Raw genomic sequence first — 6723 nt, forward strand, 5'->3', positions numbered from 1 at the left:
AATGGGACAAACCATTGGAGTGGTTGTAGTGTAATTAGCCATTAGTTTATCTTGACTAATAAATTATACTAGTACACTATGAGTGTATTGAGCAGGACCATCTGAGGTAGTATCTTTTTATACTGACTATATAAAAGAACAATACCTCTGTTATTATGGAAGTATATACTTTTAATCATGATATAATAATAAGCACATATACTTAATATTTATTTCTTTAATTTATCGAAGGGTGCGATTTAGCTCGTTAAAGTAATAGGCCTGATAAGTTAGGAAATGATATTATTTATAAGGTGTGCTGTTGATTATAGAATGAAACTATGTCCTAGTAATCTAGGTTGATGATGTCCCCTTGAGGAGTTCATAAGGATTGTCATGTAAACCCTACAGGTGGACTTAGTCTGACATGATAATAAGGTTGAGTGGTACTACTCTTGGAGCTAGATATTAATTAAAGTGAGTTGTCAGTAACTCATTTAATTAGTGGGCATTCAATATCTTAAACACAGGGAGACTAACACACTCATGATAAGAAGGAGCTCATATAGTAATATGGGATTGGTGCGGTAGTGCAATAATAACTCTTTAGTGGAATGAGATATTATTGATGAACTTGAGTTGGGTGTTCGGGGCGAACATGGGAAGCTCAAGCTCATCGGGAGACCAAAACTAATTCCTCCTCTCGGTCCCTATTGTAGCCTCTTATTTATAAAGTCTTATATCCACCAAAAACCCAACTTCTTACCCACTTCTTGGTGGTCGGCCAAGCCTAGCTTGGAGCCCAAGCTAGGGCCGGCCAAACCAAACCAAGTTGTGAGCTAGGTTATGGCCGACCCTAGCTTGGAGCCCAAGCAAGGGTGGTCGGCCACATATAGATTAAAAGGAGATTTTAAATTTTAAATCTTTCCTTATGTGGAAGCCATGGTTTTAAAAGAGAATTTTTAAATTTTTAAATCTTTCCTTTTATAACTTTCTACAAAGGATTAAGAGAAAGGTTTGATATCTTTCTTTATTTGTAGTTAAAAGGAAGATTTTAATTTTTGATAAAACTTTCCTTTTTAGCAACCATCCACATGTTTTAAAAGAAAGATTTTAATTTATATAATTTTCCTTTTACAACCAATAAGGGATTTAAAGAAAGAAATTTTTTAATTAAAATTTTTTATCGGAAGAAAATAAGGAAGTTTTAATTTCATGTTTAAAACTTTCCTTGTTTGGAATTAAAGGGGTGGCCGGCCATGACAAGAAGAAAAGGAAGTTTTAATTTTTTGTTTTAAAACCTTTCCTTTTTAGTTATTGGCAAGGAATATAAGAAAGTTTTAATTATGTTTAAAATTTTTCTTATTTGCCAAGACCAAGGAATATAAAAGAGAGGGTAGAGGTGCCTCACCTCATAACAACAATACATCTTCTATTCCTCTCCTCTCTTCCTTGGTGGTGGCCGGCCCTTTGCTCTTCCTCTTCTCTTCATCTTTGTGTCTAGCAGCACCAAGACTTGAAGGTTAGATTGGTGGCCGGTTCATGCTTGGAGAAGAAGGAGAAGAAGGAGGCATTGTTTCCTAGCATCCCTTGGAACTTGGTTGGTGGCCAAACTTCATCATCTCTTGGAGAAAGTTGGTGGCCGAAACTTGGAAGGAAGAAGAAGTCTTGGGTGGATTCTCGTCTTGGTAGATCGTCGCCCACACGACGTTCGAGATAAAAAGAGGAATACAATAGAAGATCAAGCGGTCTATAAGCTACAAAAGGTATAACTAGTTATTAGTTTTCGCATCATAACTAGTGCTTTTTTTTGTATAGATCTTGTAAAACCAAACACAAGAGGTTAACGGTTTTAAGTTATCATTTTTGTTATCGATTTTATTGTTCGATTTCATGTTTCGATATTGTGTTTCTATTGAGGTCTCTATAGTTAAACCTAATTTACTGTGAGAAGTTTAAATTTTTAATTTCTTTGAAAGGCTTTGTCTAGGCAGTGGTGGATGATCCCATAACCAAGAAGGCCTAGTGCCTCGCCACGTTTGACCTGGAAGCCGCTCCTTGAAATAGATATTTGATCAACTTCTGTAATTTGGTTTAACTTAGGAAGATCACATCGGTTAAACTTGAAGTAAGAATGTTAAGTTTCATTCCCAACTCAAGTTTAACTTCTAAAGGAAAATTTGGATTAATAATACTAAGCATCGTTTGCAATCCAAATTTAACTTTAGTAGAACACATGGGTAGCTAGGATAGTGCTATGCTTGTACAAATTTTTGTACAGGGGAACTAGGACGGTATTCCGAGTAGTAACCAACACAAGTATCTTGAGCATGATCTGTATTTCCGCAAGTTTTGCAAACACAAACTATTGAATTAGTCGTGTTGTTTCCCATGGCCTCACATTCTTGGTCAGAGTGTCCAGCTTCGCAGACATGAGTGTGACTGCATCTACATCGAATTTTCCTGACACCTTTATTGGATTCCTGGGAAAGAACCACTAGATCTTTCAGTTGTCAACTAATGGTGGTTCTGTGTCACATTCTCTATGATCTCTTCAGCTCCATCTAGGCTCTTGTTCATTAGTGCTTCTCCTGCTGTAGAGTCGAGGGATACCTTCGTGTGATAATTAATTTCATTGTAGAAGGTGTGTAGAACCAACCATTTCTCAAGGTCATGATGGGGGCACTGTCTTAGCATACTTTTGAATCTATCCCAGGCTTTAAATAATGATTCTGAGTCTATCAGTTTGAAGCTTGCAATCAAATTCCTCATGTGAGTAGTTTTGCTTGGTGGATAGAATTTGTCCAGGAATCTCTGCTCACACTGCTCCCAAGATGATATGCTGTTTGCTGGAAGAGAATTTAGCCACTGCTTGGCTCTGTCTTTCAGGGAAAATCCAAAAAGAATTAACTGTATTGATTCTGGAGGGACTCCATTCACTTTCATAGTACCACATATCTCGTAGAAAAGATCTAAGTGGTGATTTGGATCATCGTGCGGTCCTCCTCCAAATTGATTCTGCTGAACCATGTGAATTACTGCAGGCTTGATTTCAAAATTGTTGGCTTTGATTGACGGTCGAGTGATGCTGGACCGAACCCCTCATGCATAAGGTACTGTGTAATCCTTCAACAATTTATCAGCCATCTCTAAAGATTCTTGTACTGCTTGTAATGCTTTCTGAAGGTTTCTTCTTCTCAAGAAACTCCTATCGATCTCTGGATCGAACGGTAGAAGTTGTCCTGAAAGATTAGCTCTTCGCATGCAAAAATAATATATGGAATAAAATATAGAAAATAAAGAAAAATAAAAATAGAATTATTTATCTCTAAAATGCCGAATGTTAGAAAAAAGGGAAAATAAAGGAAAAACTAAGTCTAGTCTAATCTAATATGACTTCCACTAATGTTATAGACGCAATCTCTAGCAATGGTACCAAAAACTTATTATGAACCGCAAGTGCACGGATTCATCATCAGTAATAAAGATTATCGATCCCACGAGCACTAGTTATAAGAACTAGTGATAGCTCACTTAGGATTAGCTAAACTACCGATGATTGTAAGTTATCTAAAGAAAAGGGGTTTGGAAATGGAAACAAGAACTAGCAAAGAAGAAGTAATAGACTTGGTTTATGAAGAGTCCTAGGAGTTCGATTTCATTGTGGTGGTATTGATGTATCACATTCTATCTTTTACTCATTGTCCATCAACATGCATTCACTAGAAGCTGAAGTATCTATTCTTAGGTACCAAATAAAGAAGATCCCTATGAAATCCTGTTACGGTTAACCCTTGTCACAAGAACACTGTTGGTGCAATATTCCCTAGGTCAAGGTTGACCTGGTTGACTGAGCTTGAGTTGAGTCAAGCTTGAGTCTCGATGTTTGGGTTTCGATGTTTGACAATACATGTAGACAAGACATGGAGATTGCAGGTGAAATTGTTCATGTGGGGAGATTGTGAAGGAGAGTCAAGTAGGTCAAGGTTGACTGGATACTTGACTGGAAAATCCTGGTGAGTGAAGCCAGGTGAAAGACCTAGTGAGTGAAGCTAGGCAGATGGAAAATCCTGGTGAGTGAAGCCAGGTAAAAGATCTAGTGAGTGAAGCTAGGTAGAAGGAAATCCTGGTGAGTGAAGCCAGGTGAAAGTCCTAGTGAGAAAGCTAGGCAGAAGGAAAGTCCTGGTGAGTGAAGCCAGGCAGATGAGAAGTCCTAGTGAGTGAAGCTAGGCAGAAAAAAAAGTCCTGGTGAGTGAAGCCAGTCAGATGGAAAGTCCTGGTGAGTGAAGCCAGGCAAAGGAAATCCAGATGGGTCAAGGTTGACCAGACATCTGGTGAAAGTCCAAGTAGTTCAAAGGGATTGACCGGATACTTGGCACGAGGATAAATGTAACGACCTAATTTTCCTGATTAAGAGTCTTAAAAGTGCTTTAAAATATTTAGAAATACTTTAGAAATATTCTAGAGATTTTTAGAGTATTTTTATGTAATTTTTGGAGGTTGTTTGGTATTTTTACTAAACGAAAGAAGCTTTGACAAAAAAATGTCTAAGCCGAGATTCGAACCCAAGACCTCGGATTAAGCCTTAAGCGAATCCAGCTGACCAAATGTTTCAGCGATCATTGCTGATTAAGGAAAGGAGAAAAATTTATTAAAGTAATAGTTAATAGGAAACAGAATAGGAAATAAATTAGAATAAAAAGGGGCGGCTGAGGAATCGAACCCGCAACCTTTGATTTGGTCAAAACACGGTTGACCAAGTGTTCACGCGGCCAGTTCTGTTTAAAAAAGGTAGAAAAATTATTTAAAGAAGTTAGCAGAATATTAAGGTTATAAAGAGAGGAACTTAGGGTTTGATGATTACCCGTGACCTAGCTTTTCTCTTCCTCCTCTCGCGTGCGCGGCGATTTTGCCCGAGTGAAACCGAAGCCAAGATTAGGGTTTTCTCTGGCGTCGGCTTGAGGTTCTCTCCTTAAGCTTTTCTCGTCGAGGAGAAACAGAGAGCACGAAGAGGAGCCAGAAATTTCAATCTTCCAAACCCTAGAAGCACTAGAAGGTTTCTCCTTCGGCTGTGAGTCAAGGAAACGAAGGTAAGTCGCTACTCACCTGCGGTAAGAGTTGTTTGATCTCGGTTTGGTGTTTTCCTTGTACTTTTGGGTATGCCGTGAAGATGAATGTTTTTCTTTAGTCTCTGCCGTGAGTTTCATTAAGGATACAAGAGGGGAATTGTTCAGGTTTGATCTTAGGTTTGATATGTAGTTTTCTTCTGCTATTAGATTTCCTTATCCATGTGGTTTGATCTTACCGTGTGGATTATAGCATTTCTACCATAAGTTTTTCTGTTAAACCTGAAAAGAACAGCCCTTGAAGTTAACATATCAAACTTAGATTTCCTTGTTACCTTAACTAGCATCACAGTTTTAGCATCGCAGTTTCAATTGCATTTCTGTAACCACGAACAGCTTTATTAGAGCTTAGAACAGCCCCTCTTGGAGCTTGTTGCAGTCCGGATTCTAGTGTGATTTGTTTCCATGCTTCAGATTTTCTGTACAGCTAGTGTGCTTTGTTTCCATGCTTGGATTTTCTGTACAGCAAGTGTTTCATTGTTTCCTTGTTTCGGATTTTCTTCTGTACAGCATTAGGATAGCTTAAAGTTTAAAAGCAGCAAGTGTATCATTGTTTTCTTACAGCATTAAGATGGTTTGAGATGTAAGAGTAGTAAGTGTTCCTTGTTGTCTTGCTTTCGGATTCCCTTCTTGTACAGCATTAGGATGGCTTGGAATTAAAGAGTAGTTTAAGAAATTCTTCTGCATTGCATTATGCTTTGGTTCCTTGTAGGTTCTAGTATATCATCATATTCATGTATCAGTTTAGTTTAAAGTTGATTCCCCATATCCTTAGCTATAGAAAACAGATGGTACCAAGTATAGTATGTAGACTTTAATAAGTAGATTTTTATAAGTATAGTATGCAGATTTTTGTAAGTATAGTATGCAGATTTTTATAAGTATAGTATGCAGATTTTAATAAGCAGATTTTCATAAGTATTGCTTACAGATTTTGATAAGTATTGCATGCAGAACTCCAATCTTAGAACAGGTTTTTATTTAAGCTTATAGTGCAGATTTTAATTAAGCTTATAGTGCAGATTTTTATTTAAGCTTATAGTACAGATTTTAATTAAGCTTATAGTGCAGATTTTTAATTAAGCTTATAGTGCAGATTTTTATTTAAGCTTATAGTGTAGATTTTTAATTAAGCTTACAGTGCAGATCTTGTTAAGTATTACAGTATTTTGAGTTTAAGAAAAGTATAAGAAAGATAAAGAAAAAAAAGAAAAAGGCCAAGGCCTTAAGTAGATCCCAATGTCAAGACTTTAGGGATTTTGGCACACAAGATGCTTAAAGAAAATGCCGAGGCATTATATATTAGAAGTAATAAAAGATAACAAGTATTTTACTTTATTTAAGAGGCTAGTACCTGACTTTCGAGGTTGTTGTTAAACAAATCCAGGTGTCCAATTCCGAGGTCTTGGCCCTGGTAGACCGAGGTCTGCTCTTTTAGGATTGGTGGCTCGCTACCCCAACCTATTAGGGAACGATACTATGCCTGGGCCCAAGAAGAAAGTTGATTACTATTTTGAAGTATTATAAGTATAAGTTTTTGAACAAGTAAAATAAGTTTTACAAAAAGTATAAAAGTATTAAAGAATAAGTTTTAAACAAGTGAGATAAAAGAATAAGT

At 37.0% G+C, this 6723-nt stretch overlaps 1 non-coding gene across 1 annotated transcript; it reads left to right on the forward strand.

Annotated features, from left to right (window-relative positions):
* Positions 1-2647: 2647 nt before the first annotated feature.
* LOC122028416 lies at positions 2648-2753 on the forward strand. The gene has a single exon (XR_006124799.1). It is a non-coding gene; the product is annotated as a small nucleolar RNA R71 (small nucleolar RNA).
* The last annotated feature ends 3970 nt before the right edge of the window (positions 2754-6723 follow it).

Source organism: Zingiber officinale, chromosome 10A (assembly GCF_018446385.1).
Source record: "Zingiber officinale cultivar Zhangliang chromosome 10A, Zo_v1.1, whole genome shotgun sequence".
NCBI lineage: Eukaryota > Viridiplantae > Streptophyta > Magnoliopsida > Zingiberales > Zingiberaceae > Zingiber > Zingiber officinale.